General features: G+C 43.7%; 1 long non-coding RNA gene across 50 annotated transcripts in view; it reads left to right on the plus strand.

Moving 5' to 3' along the window:
- LOC307185334 overlaps window positions 1–13689 on the plus strand; it is a 3778167-nt gene that overhangs the window by 3061671 nt on the left and 702807 nt on the right. The gene's annotated exons all lie outside the window — the stretch shown is intronic.

Genomic DNA, 13689 nt, shown 5'->3' on the forward strand with positions numbered 1-13689 from the left:
TCAGGTACATTCTTAGGCGTTTAATATGCGGTGTTGAGTCCATTTCGTTGAGCAAGGAGTAGCTCTTGTCTATTCCATATTTGGCTTAAGGAAATTTATCTGTGCTCATTTCAATCTCTGGTTTTATGCAGCACCCCAACTCACCTTTACCCTTAAGCAAGCATAAGTTGTCTTTCTAAATTTGAGACCCTGTTCTGTTCTGTAATTCAGTTCCTGTGTAGCCAAGTTTCCATTCCGTGTATTACTGATATCTGATGATGTTTCTTTTTCTGTGTGACTTATTTCAGTTAGAATCATTATACCTGAATCCACTCATTGTGCTGCTAAGGGCCTGATGACATAGATTTCATTGCTGAGTGATATTGCTTTGTAAGTGAATACCACAAATTCTTTATCCATTTTTCACTTTCTGCGATGTTGAACTTGTACTGTAAACGAGGTTCTTGTAAACAGAGCCGTTCCAAACTTTGGGGAGCTGTGTCTTTTTGATTTTAATTTCCCTAAGCTATAGGACCATAAGTGGAAGTGCCCTAGGCTCTGTTGCTTTGTTTTTTAGATGTTTCAGGAAACATCATACACTTCTCCCAAGTGTCTGTTGGCAATTTACATCCCGCCCTTCAGCATAACAAGGCTCCCAGTTCTCAATGGCCTGTTGCCTTTCTGGATTTTACACTTTTTTCAGATGGCCCTTTTGACCGGGGGGAAGTGAGACTTCATTGTAGTGCAGATTTCCTTTGCAAGCTTGCTTGGTTGGCCAAAAAGGGCGTATGCGTTTTTTCCTGAATATATTCAGGAAAAAACGCATACGCCCTTTTTGGCCAAGTGCATCATTGTGGACTTTCTGCCTCTTTTCCTATGCTTTCAATGCAATTCCAGTCTACCTCCTGAAATCGGTTTCCTGCAATTCTGCCCCGCTTTCAAGTCCTCTTGGCAGCCTTACTTCAGTCTATTTTTGGACGATAGCTTTCATTTATAACTCTGCAGGTTTGTGAATTACAGTGCCCCTGAGCTCCTTTCTTCAACTCGCTTTCTTGTGACCTGGCCGCAACACCGCAGGATGGCTTCAGGCCCTAATCTGGTTCCGGCACGGCACGCTGAGCCTTTGGTTATTTCCTCTTCCTGTTGGGAAATGAGAGATAAATTTGCCCGTCCAGACACCTCCAGCTAGCCTCTCATTGGTTCTCGCTATTCCTGTTCATCTTCCGCAGAAATTGCAAACTGTGCCAAACAGGAGGTTAAAGGCGCTGACTCTCCAAGTGGGGAGAGTGTTAGTAAAGCGTCTGGAATGTTGCACCCGAGTACCAGGGGAGGAAAACTGAGACATATTTGAACACGTCTCCCGATCACATGGTTGATCATACTCTGGGTTCCACATGCATGTTTTAGCTGAAGGAAGAATACCTAAAACCTGGGTAGTTGAAACCCGTGGAATGGGTACCATGCAATATGACTTCAAAGGGTCTTCATTTGCTCACCGAACCTCTCCAATCCTATCACTGCTGCGTTTATGCCCCTGTACACATGCTTGATTCTCTTTCGGAGACATAGCAATCCATAGGTTTTAAGATACTTACTAGTCAGGTACATTCTTAGGCGGTTAATATGCGGTGTTGAGTCCATTTCGTTGAGCAAGGAGTAGCTCTTGTCTATTCCATATTTGGCTTAAGGAACTATATCTGTGCTCATTTCAATCTCTGGTTTTATGCAGCAACCCAACTCACCTTTACCCTTAAGCAAGCATAAGTTGGTTTTCTAAATTTGAGAACCTGTTCTGTTTTGGAATTCAGTTCCTCTGTAGCCAAGTTTACATTCCGTGTATTAGTGATATCTTATGATGTTTCTTTTTCTGTGTGACTTATTTCAGTTAGAATCATCGTACCTAAATCTACTCATTATGCTGCTAAGGGCCTGATGACATAGATTTCATTGCTGAGTGATACTGCATTGTACGTAAGTACCAGAAGTTCTTTATCCATTTTTCACTTTCTGCGATGTTGAACTTGTACTGTAAACAAGGTTCTTGTAAACAGAGGCGTCCCAAACTTTGGGGTGGCTGTGTCTTTTTGATTTTAATTTCCCTAAGCTATAGGACCATAAGTGGCAGTGCCCTAGGCTCTGTTGCTTTGTTTTTTAGATGTTTCAGGAAACACCATACACTTCTCCCAAGTGTCTGTTGGCAATTTACATCGCGCCAATCAGCATAACAAGGCTCCCAGTTCTCCATGGCCTGTCTTGCCTTTCTGGATTTTACACTTTTTTCAGATGGCCCTTTTGACCGGGGGGAAGTGAGACTTCATTGTAGTGCAGATTTCCTTTGCAAGCTTGCTTGGTTGGCCAAAAAGGGCGTATGCGTTTTTTCCTGAATATATTCAGGAAAAAACGCATACGCCCTTTTTGGCCAAGTGCATCATTGTGGACGTTCTGCCTCTTTTCCTATGCTTTCAATGCAATTCCAGTCTACCTCCTGAAATCGGTTTCCTGCAATTCTGCCCCGCTTTCAAGTCCTCTTGGCAGCCTTACTTCAGTCTATTTTTGGACGATAGCTGTCATTTATAACTCTGCAGGTTTGTGAATTACAGTGCCCCTGAGCTCCTTTCTTCAACTCGCTTTCTTTTGAGCTGGCCGCAACACCGCAGGATGGCTTCAGGCCCTAATCTGGTTCCGGCATGGCACGCTGAGCCTTTGGTTAATTCCTCTTCCTGGTGGGAAATGAGAGTTAAATTTGCCCGTCCAGACACCTCCAGCTAGCCTCTCATTGGTTCTCGCTATTCCTGTTCATCTTCCGCAGAAATTGCAAACTGGGCCAAACAGGAGGTTAAAGGCGCTGACTCTCCAAGTGGGGAGAGTGTTAGTAAAGCGTCTGGAATGTTGCACCCGAGTACCAGGGGAGGAAAACTGAGACATATTTGAACACGTCTCCCGATCACATGGTTGATCATACTCCAGGTTCCACATGCATGTTTTAGCTGAAGGAAGAATACCTTAAACCTGGAGAGTTGAGACCCGTGTAATGGGTACCATGCAATATGACTTCAAAGGGTCTTCATTTGCTCACCGAACCTCTCCAATCCTATCACTGCTGCGTTTATTCCCCTGTACACACGCTTGATTCTCTTTTGGAGACATAGCAATCCATAGGTTTTAAGATACTTACTAGTCAGGTACATTCTTAGGGGTTTAATATGGGGTTTTGAGTCCATTTCGTTGAGCAAGGAGTAGCTCTTGTCTATTCCATATTTGGCTTAAGGAACTTTATCTGTGCTCATTTCAATCTCTGGTTTTATGCAGCACCCCAACTCACCTTTCCTCTTAAGCAAGCATAAGTTGGTTTTCTAAATTTGAGACCCTGTTCTGTTTTGGAATGCAGTTCCTGTGTAGCCAAGTTTACATTCCGTGTATTAGTGATATCTTATGATGTTTCTTTTTCTGTGTGACTTATTTCAGTTAGAATCATCGTACCTAAATCTACTCATTATGCTGCTAAGGGCCTGATGACATAGATTTCATTGCTGAGTGATACTGCATTGTACGTAAGTACCACAAGTTCTTTATCCATTTTTCACTTTCTGCGATGTTGAACTTGTACTGTAAACGAGGTTCTTGTAAACAGAGCCGTTCCAAACTTTGGGGTGGATGTGTCTTTTTGATTTTAATTTCCCTAAGCTATAGGACCATAAGTGGAAGTGCCCTAGGTTCTGTTGTTTCGTTTTTTAGATGTTTCAGGAAACACCATACACTTCTCCCGAGTGTCTGTTGGCAATTTACATCCCGCCCATCAGCATAACAAGGCTCCCAGTTCTCCATGGCCTGTCCTGCCTTTCTGGATTTTACACTTTTTTCAGATGGCCCTTTTGACCGGGGGGAAGTGAGACTTCATTGTAGTGCAGATTTCCTTTGCAAGCTTGCTTGGTTGGCCAAAAAGGGCATATGCGTTTTTTCCTGAATATATTCAGGAAAAAACGCATACGCCCTTTTTGGCCAAGTGCATCATTGTGGACGTTCTGCCTCTTTTCCTATGCTTTCAATGCAATTCCAGTCTACCTCCTGAAATCGGTTTCCTGCAATTCTGCCCCGCTTTCAAGTCCTCTTGGCAGCCTTACTTCAGTGTATTTTTGGACGATAGCTGTCATTTATAACTCTGCAGGTTTGTGAATTACAGTGCCCCTGAGCTCCTTTCTTCAACTCGCTTTCTTTTGAGCTGGCCGCAACACCGCAGGATGGCTTCAGGCCCTAATCTGGTACCGGTACGGCACGCTGAGCCTTTGGTTATTTCCTCTTCCTGGTGGGAAATGAGAGTTAAATTTGCCCGTCCAGACACCTCCAGCTAGCCTCTCATTGGTTCTCGCTATTCCTGTTCATCTTCCGCAGAAATTGCAAACTGGGCCAAACAGGAGGTTAAAGGCACTGACTCTCCAAGTGGGGAGAGTGTTAGTAAAGCGTCTGGAATGTTGCACCCGAGTACCAGGGGAGGAAAACTGAGACATAGTTGAACACGTCTCCCGTTCACATGGTTGATCATACCTGGGTTCCACATGCATGTTTTAGCTGAAGGAAGAATACCTTAAACCTGGAGAGTTGAGACCCGTGTAATGGGTACCATGCAATATGACTTCAAAGGGTCTTCATTTGCTCACCGAACCTCTCCAATCCTATCACTGCTGCGTTTATGCCCCTGTACACATGCTTGATTCTCTTTCGGAGACATAGCAATCCATAGGTTTTAAGATACTTACTAGTCAGGTACATTCTTAGGCGTTTAATATGCGGTGTTGAGTCCATTTCGTTGAGCAAGGAGTAGCTTTTGTCTATTCCATATTTGACTTAAGGAACTTTATCTGTGCTCATTTCAATCTCTGGTTTTATGCAGCACCCCAACTCACCTTTACCCTTAAGCAAGCATAAGTTGGTTTTCTAAATTTGAGACCCTGTTCTGTTCTGTAATTCAGTTCCTGTGTAGCCAAGTTTACATTCCGTGTATTACTGATATCTTATGATGTTTCTTTTTCTGTGTGACTTATTTCAGTTAGAATCATCATACCTGAATCCACTCATTGTGATGCTAAGGGCCTGATGACATAGATTTCATTGCTGAGTGATATTGCTTTGTAAGTAAATACCACAACTTCTTTATCCATTTTTCACTTTCTGCGATGTTGATCTTGTACTGTAAACGAGGTTCTTGTAAACAGAGGCGTCCCAAACTTTGGGGTGGCTGTGTCTTTTTGATTTTAATTTCCCTAAGCTATAGGACCATAAGTGGCAGTGCCCTAGGCTCTGTTGCTTTGTTTTTTAGATGTTTCAGGAAACACCATACACTTCTCCCGAGTGTCTGTTGGCAATTTACATCCCGCCCATCAGCATAACAAGGCTCCCAGTTCTCCATGGCCTGTCCTGCCTTTCTGGATTTTACACTTTTTTCAGATGTCCCTTTTGACCGAGGGGAAGTGAGACTTCATTGTAGTGCAGATTTCCTTTGCAAGCTTGCTTGGTTGGCCAAAAAGGGCGTATGCGTTTTTTCCTGAATATATTCAGGAAAAAACGCATACGCCCTTTTTGGCCAAGTGCATCATTGTGGACGTTCTGCCTCTTTTCCTATGCTTTCAATGCAATTCCAGTCTACCTCCTGAAATCGGTTTCCTGCAATTCTGCCCCGCTTTCAAGTCCTCTTGGCAGCCTTACTTCAGTCTATTTTTGGACGATAGGTGTCATTTATAACTCTGCAGGTTTGTGAATTACAGTGCCCCTGAGCTCCTTTCTTCAACTTGCTTTCTTGTGACCTGGCCGCAACACCGCAGGCTGGCTTCAGGCCCTAATCTGGTTTCGACACGGCACGCTGAGCCTTTGGTTATTTCCTCTTCATGGTGGGAAATGAGAGTTAAATTTGCCCGTCCAGACACCTCCAGTTAGCCTCTCATTGGTTCTCGCTATTCCTGTTCATCTTCCGCAGAAATTGCAAACTGGGCCAAACAGGAGGTTAAAGGTGCTGACTCTCCAAGTGGGGAGAGTGTTAGTAAAGCGTCTGGAATGTTGCACCCGAGTACCAGGGGAGGAAAACTGAGACATATTTGAACACGTCTCCCGTTCACATGGTTGATCATACTTGGGTTCCACATGCATGTTTTAGCTGAAGGAAGAATACCTTAAACCTGGAGAGTTAAGACCCGTGAAATGGGTACCATGCAATATGACTTCAAAGGGTCTTCATTTGCTCACCGAACCTCTCCAATCCTATCACTGCTGCGTTTATGCCCCTGTACACATGCTTGATTCTCTTTCGGAGACATAGCAATCCATAGGTTTTAAGATACTTACTAGTCAGGTACATTCTTAGGCATTTAATATGCGGTGTTGAGTCCATTTCGTTGAGCAAGGAGTAGCTCTTGTCTATTCCATATTTGACTTAAGGAACTTTATCTGTGCTCATTTCAATCTCTGGTTTTATGCAGCACCCCAACTCACCTTTACCCTTAAGCAAGCATAAGTTGGTTTTCTAAATTTGAGACCCTGTTCTGTTCTGTAATTCAGTTCCTGTGTAGCCAAGTTTACATTCCGTGTATTACTGATATCTTATGATGTTTCTTTTTCTGTGTGACTTACTTCAGTTAGAATCATCATACCTGAATCCACTCATTGTGCTGCTAAGGGCCTGATGACACAGATTTCATTGCTGAGTGATATTGCTTTGTAAGTAAATACCACAACTTCTTTATCCATTTTTCACTTTCTGCGATGTTGAACTTGTACTGTAAACGAGGTTCTTGTAAACAGAGCCGTTCCAAACTTTGGGGTGGCTGTGTCTTTTTGATTTTAATTTCCCTAAGCTATAGGACCATAAGTGGAAGTGCCCTAGGTTCTGTTGCTTTGTTTTTTAGATGTTTCAGGAAACACCATACACTTCTCCCGAGTGGTTGTTGGCAATTTACATCCCGCCCATCAGCATAACAAGGCTCCCAGTTCTCCATGGCCTGTCCTGCCTTTCTGGATTTTACACTTTTTTCAGATGGCCCTTTTGACCGGGGGGAAGTGAGACTTCATTGTAGTGCAGATTTCCTTTGCAAGCTTGCTTGGTTGGCCAAAAAGGGCGTATGCGTTTTTTCCTGAATATATTCAGGAAAAAACGCATACGCCCTTTTTGGCCAAGTGCATCATTGTGGACGTTCTGCCTCTTTTCCTATGCTTGCAATGCAATTCCAGTCTAGCTCCTGAAATCGGTTTCCTGCAATTCTGCCCCGCTTTCAAGTCCTCTTGGCAGCCTTACTTCAGTCTATTTTTGGACGATAGCTGTCATTTATAACTCTGCAGGTTTGTGAATTACAGTGCCCCTGAGCTCTTTTCTTCAACTCGCTTTCTTGTGAGCTGGCCGCAACACCGCAGGATGGCTTCAGTCCCTAATCTGGTTCCGGCCCGGCATGCTGAGCCTTTGGTTAATTCCTCTTCCTGGTGGGAAATGAGAGTTAAATTTGCCCGTCCAGACACCTCCAGCTAGCCTCTCATTGGTTCTCGCTATTCCTGTTCATCTTCCGCAGAAATTGCAAACTGGGCCAAACAGGAGGTTAAAGGGACTGACTCTCCAAGTCGGGAGAGTGTTAGTAAAGCGTCTGGAATGTTGCACCCGAGTACCAGGGGAGGAAAACTGAGACATATTTGAACACGTCTCCCGTTCACACGGTTGATCATACTCTGGGTTCCACATGCATGTTTTAGCTGAAGGAAGAATACCTAAAACCTGGGTAGTTGAAACCCGTGGAATGGGTACCATGCAATATGACTTCAAAGGGTCTTCATTTGCTCACCGAACCTCTCCAATCCTATCACTGCTGCGTTTATGCCCCTGTACACACGCTTGATTCTCTTTTGGAGACATAGCAATCCATAGGTTTTAAGATACTTACTAGTCAGGTACATTCTTAGGGGTTTAATATGGGGTTTTGAGTCCATTTCGTTGAGCAAGGAGTAGCTCTTGTCTATTCCATATTTGGCTTAAGGAACTTTATCTGTGCTCATTTCAATCTCTGGTTTTATGCAGCACCCCAACTCACCTTTCCTCTTAAGCAAGCATAAGTTGGTTTTCTAAATTTGAGACCCTGTTCTGTTTTGGAATGCAGTTCCTGTGTAGCCAAGTTTACATTCCGTGTATTAGTGATATCTTATGATGTTTCTTTTTCTGTGTGACCTATTTCAGTTAGAATCATCGTACCTAAATCTACTCATTATGCTGCTAAGGGCCTGATGACATAGATTTCATTGCTGAGTGATACTGCATTGTACGTAAGTACCACAAGTTCTTTATCCATTTTTCACTTTCTGCGATGTTGAACTTGTACTGTAAACGAGGTTCTTGTAAACAGAGCCGTTCCAAACTTTGGGGTGGATGTGTCTTTTTGATTTTAATTTCCCTAAGCTATAGGACCATAAGTGGAAGTGCCCTAGGTTCTGTTGTTTTGTTTTTTAGATGTTTCAGGAAACACCATACACTTCTCCCGAGTGTCTGTTGGCAATTTACATCCCGCCCATCAGCATAACAAGGCTCCCAGTTCTCCATGGCCTGTCCTGCCTTTCTGGATTTTACACTTTTTTCAGATGGCCCTTTTGACCGGGGGGAAGTGAGACTTCATTGTAGTGCAGATTTCCTTTGCAAGCTTGCTTGGTTGGCCAAAAAGGGCGTATGCGTTTTTTCCTGAATATATTCAGGAAAAAACGCATACGCCCTTTTTGGCCAAGTGCATCATTGTGGACGTTCTGCCTCTTTTCCTATGCTTTCAATGCAATTCCAGTCTACCTCCTGAAATCGGTTTCCTGCAATTCTGTCCCGCTTTCAAGTCCTCTTGGCAGCCTTACTTCAGTGTATTTTTGGACGATAGCTGTCATTTATAACTCTGCAGGTTTGTGAATTACAGTGCCCCTGAGCTCCTTTCTTCAACTCGCTTTCTTGTGACCTGGCCGCAACACCGCAGGATGGCTTCAGGCCCTAATCTGGTACCGGTACGGCACGCTGAGCCTTTGGTTATTTCCTCTTCCTGGTGGGAAATGAGAGTTAAATTTGCCCGTCCAGACACCTCCAGCTAGCCTCTCATTGGTTCTCGCTATTCCTGTTCATCTTCCGCAGAAATTGCAAACTGGGCCAAACAGGAGGTTAAAGGCACTGACTCTCCAAGTGGGGAGAGTGTTAGTAAAGCGTCTGGAATGTTGCACCCGAGTACCAGGGGAGGAAAACTGAGACATAGTTGAACACGTCTCCCGTTCACATGGTTGATCATACCTGGGTTCCACATGCATGTTTTAGCTGAAGGAAGAATACCTTAAACCTGGAGAGTTGAGACCCGTGTAATGGGTACCATGCAATATGACTTCAAAGGGTCTTCATTTGCTCACCGAACCTCTCCAATCCTATCACTGCTGCGTTTATGCCCCTGTACACATGCTTGATTCTCTTTCGGAGACATAGCAATCCATAGGTTTTAAGATACTTACTAGTCAGGTACATTCTTAGGCGTTTAATATGCGGTGTTGAGTCCATTTCGTTGAGCAAGGAGTAGCTCTTGTCTATTCCATATTTGACTTAAGGAACTTTATCTGTGCTCATTTCAATCTCTGGTTTTATGCAGCACCCCAACTCACCTTTACCCTTAAGCAAGCATAAGTTGGTTTTCTAAATTTGAGACCCTGTTCTGTTCTGTAATTCAGTTCCTGTGTAGCCAAGTTTACATTCCATGTATTACTGATATCTTATGATGTTTCTTTTTCTGTGTGACTTATTTCAGTTAGAATCATCACACCTGAATCCACTCATTGTGATGCTAAGGGCCTGATGACATAGATTTCATTGCTGAGTGATATTGCTTTGTAAGTAAATACCACAACTTCTTTATCCATTTTTCACTTTCTGCGATGTTGAACTTGTACTGTAAACGAGGTTCTTGTAAACAGAGGCGGCCCAAAGTTTGGGGTGGCTGTTTCTTTTTGATTTTAATTTCCCTAAGCTATAGGACCATAAGTGGAAGTGCCCTAGGCTCTGTTGCTTTGTTTTTTAGATGTTTCAGGAAACACCATACACTTCTCCCGAGTGTCTGTTGGCAATTTACAACCCGCCCATCAGCATAACAAGGCTCCCAGTTCTCTATGGCCTGTCCTGCCTTTCTGGATTTTACACTTTTTTCAGATGGCCCTTTTGACCGGTGGGAAGTGAGACTTCATTGTAATGCAGATTTCCTTTGCAAGCTTGCTTGGTTGGCCAAAAAGGGCGTATGCGTTTTTTCCTGAATATATTCAGGAAAAAACGCATACGCCCTTTTTGGCCAAGTGCATCATTGTGGACGTTCTGCCTCTTTTCCTATGCTTTCAATGCAATTCCAGTCTACCTCCTGAAATCGGTTTCCTGCAATTCTGCCCCGCTTTCAAGTCCTCTTGGCAGCCTTACTTCAGTCTATTTTTGGACGATAGCTGTCATTTATAACTCTGCAGGTTTGTGAATTACAGTGCACCTGAGCTCCTTTCTTCAACTCGCTTTCTTGTGACCTGGCCGCAACACCGCAGGATGGCTTCAGGCCCTAATCTGGTTCCGGCCCGGCATGCTGAGCCTTTGGTTAATTCCTCTTCCTGGTGGGAAATGAGAGTTAAATTTGCCCGTCCAGACACCTCCAGCTAGCCTCTCATTGGTTCTCGCTATTCCTGTTCATCTTCCGCAGAAATTGCAAACTGGGCCAAACAGGAGGTTAAAGGGACTGACTCTCCAAGTGGGGAGAGTGTTAGTAAAGCGTCTGGAATGTTGCACCCGAGTACTAGGGGAGGAAAACTGAGACATATTTGAACACATCTCCCGATCACATGGTTGATCATACTCTAGGTTCCACATGCATGTTTTAGCTGAAGGAAGAATACCTTAAACCTGGGTAGTTGAACCCCGTGGAATGGGTACCATGCAATATGACTTCAAAGGGTCTTCATTTGCTCACCGAACCTCTCCAATCCTATCACTGCTGCGTTTATGCCCCTGTACACATGCTTGATTCTCTTTCGGAGACATAGCAATCCATAGGTTTTAAGATACTTACTAGTCAGGTACATTCTTAGGCGTTTAATATGCGGTGTTGAGTCCATTTCGTTGAGCAAGGAGTAGCTCTTGTCTATTCCATATTTGGCTTAAGGAACTTTATCTGTGCTCATTTCAATCTCTGGTTTTATGCAGCACCCCAACTCACCTTTACCCTTAAGCAAGAATAAGTTGGTTTTCTAAATTTGAGACCCTGTTCTGTTCTGTAATTCAGTTCCTGTGTAGCCAAGTTTACATTCCGTGTATTAGTGATATCTTATGATGTTTCTTTTTCTGTGTGACTTATTTCAGTTAGAATCATCATACCTGAATCCACTCATTGTGCTGCTAAGGGCCTGATGACACAGATTTCATTGCTGAGTGATATTGCTTTGTAAGTAAATGCCACAACTTCTTTATCCATTTTTCACTTTCTGCGATGTTGAACTTGTACTGTAAACGAGGTTCTTGTAAACAGAGCCGTTCCAAACTTTGGGGTGGCTGTGTCTTTTTGATTTTAATTTCCCTAAGCTATAGGACCATAAGTGGAAGTGCCCTAGGTTCTGTTGCTTTGTTTTTTAGATGTTTCAGGAAACACCATACACTTCTCCCGAGTGTCTGTTGGCAATTTACATCCCGCCCATCAGCATAACAAGGCTCCCAGTTCTCCATGGCCTGTCCTGCCTTTCTGGATTTTACACTTTTTTCAGATGGCCCTTTTGACCGAGGGGAAGTGAGACTTCATTGTAGTGCAGATTTCCTTTGCAAGCTTGCTTGGTTGGCCAAAAAGGGCGTATGCGTTTTTTCCTGAATATATTCAGGAAAAAACGCATACGCCCTTTTTGGCCAAGTGCATCATTGTGGACGTTCTGCCTCTTTTCCTATGCTTGCAATGCAATTCCAGTCTACCTCCTGAAATCGGTTTCCTGCAATTCTGCCCCGCTTTCAAGTCCTCTTGGCAGCCTTACTTCAGTCTATTTTTGGACGATAGCTGTCATTTATAACTCTGCAGGTTTGTGAATTACAGTGTCCCTGAGCTCCTTTCTTCAACTCGCTTTCTTGTGACCTGGCCGCAACACCGCAGGATGGCTTCAGGCCCTAATCTGGTTCCGGCCCGGCATGCTGAGCCTTTGGTTAATTCCTCTTCCTGGTGGGAAATGAGAGTTAAATTTGCCCGTCCAGACACCTACAGCTAGCCTCTCATTGGTTCTTGCTATTCCTTTTCATCTTCCGCAGAAATTGCAAACTGGGCCAAACAGGAGGTTAAAGGGACTGACTCTCCAAGTCGGGAGAGTGTTAGTAAAGCGTCTGGAATGTTACACCCGAGTACCAGGGGAGGAAAACTGAGACATATTTGAACACGTCTCCCGATCACATGGTTGATCATACTCTAAGTTCCACATGCATGTTTTAGCTGAAGGAAGAATACCTTAAACCTGGGTAGTTGAAACCCGTGGAATGGGTACCATGCAATATGACTTCAAAGGGTCTTCATTTGCTCACCGAACCTCTCCAATCCTATCACTGCTGCGTTTATGCCCCTGTACACATGCTTGATTCTCTTTCGGAGACATAGCAATCCATAGGTTTTAAGATACTTACTAGTCAGGTACATTCTTAGGCATTTAATATGGGGTGTTGAGTCCATTTCGTTGAGCAAGGAGTAGCTCTTGTCTATTCCATATTTGGCTTAAGGAACTTTATCTGTGCTCATTTCAATCTCTGGTTTTATGCAGCACCCCAACTCACCTTTACCCTTAAGCAAGCATAAGTTGGTTTTCTAAATTTGAGACCCTGTTCTGTTCTGTAATTCAGTTCCTGTGTAGCCAAATTTACATTCCGTGTATTACTGATATCTTATGATGTTTCTTTTTCTGTGTGACTTATTTCAGTTAGAATCATCATACCTGAATCCACTCATTGTGCTGCTAAGGGCCTGATGACACAGATTTCATTGCTGAGTGATATTGCTTTGTAAGTAAATACCACAACTTCTTTATCCATTTTTCACTTTCTGTGATGTTGAACTTGTACTGTAAACGAGGTTCTTGTAAACAGTGCCGTTCAAACTTTGGGGTGGCTGTGTCTTTTTGATTTTAATTTCCCTAAGCTATAGGACCATAAGTGGAAGTGCCCTAGGTTCTGTTGCTTTGTTTTTTAGATGTTTCAGGAAACACCATACACTTCTCCCGAGTGTCTGTTGGCAATTTACATCCCGCGCTTCAGCATAAGAAGGCTCCCAGTTCTCCATGGCCTGTCCTGCCTTTCTGGATTTTACACTTTTTTCAGATGACCCTTTTGACCGGGGGGAAGTGAGACTTCATTGTAGTGCAGATTTCCTTTGCAAGCTTGCTTGGTTGGCCAAAAAGGGCGTATGTGTTTTTTCCTGAATATATTCAGGAAAAAACGCATACGCCCTTTTTGGCCAAGTGCATCATTGTGGACGTTCTGCCTCTTTTCCTATGCTTGCAATGCAATTCCAGTCTACCTCCTGAAATCGGTTTCCTGCAATTCTGCCCCGCTTTCAAGTCCTCTTGGCAGCCTTACTTCAGTCTATTTTTGGACGATAGCTGTCATTTATAACTCTGCAGGTTTGTGAATTACAGTGCCCCTGAGCTCCTTTCTTCAACTCGCTTTCTTTTGAGCTGGCCGCAACACCG

This window comes from Stenella coeruleoalba, assembly GCF_951394435.1.
Source record: "Stenella coeruleoalba genome assembly, chromosome: 4".
Classification (NCBI taxonomy): domain Eukaryota; kingdom Metazoa; phylum Chordata; class Mammalia; order Artiodactyla; family Delphinidae; genus Stenella; species Stenella coeruleoalba.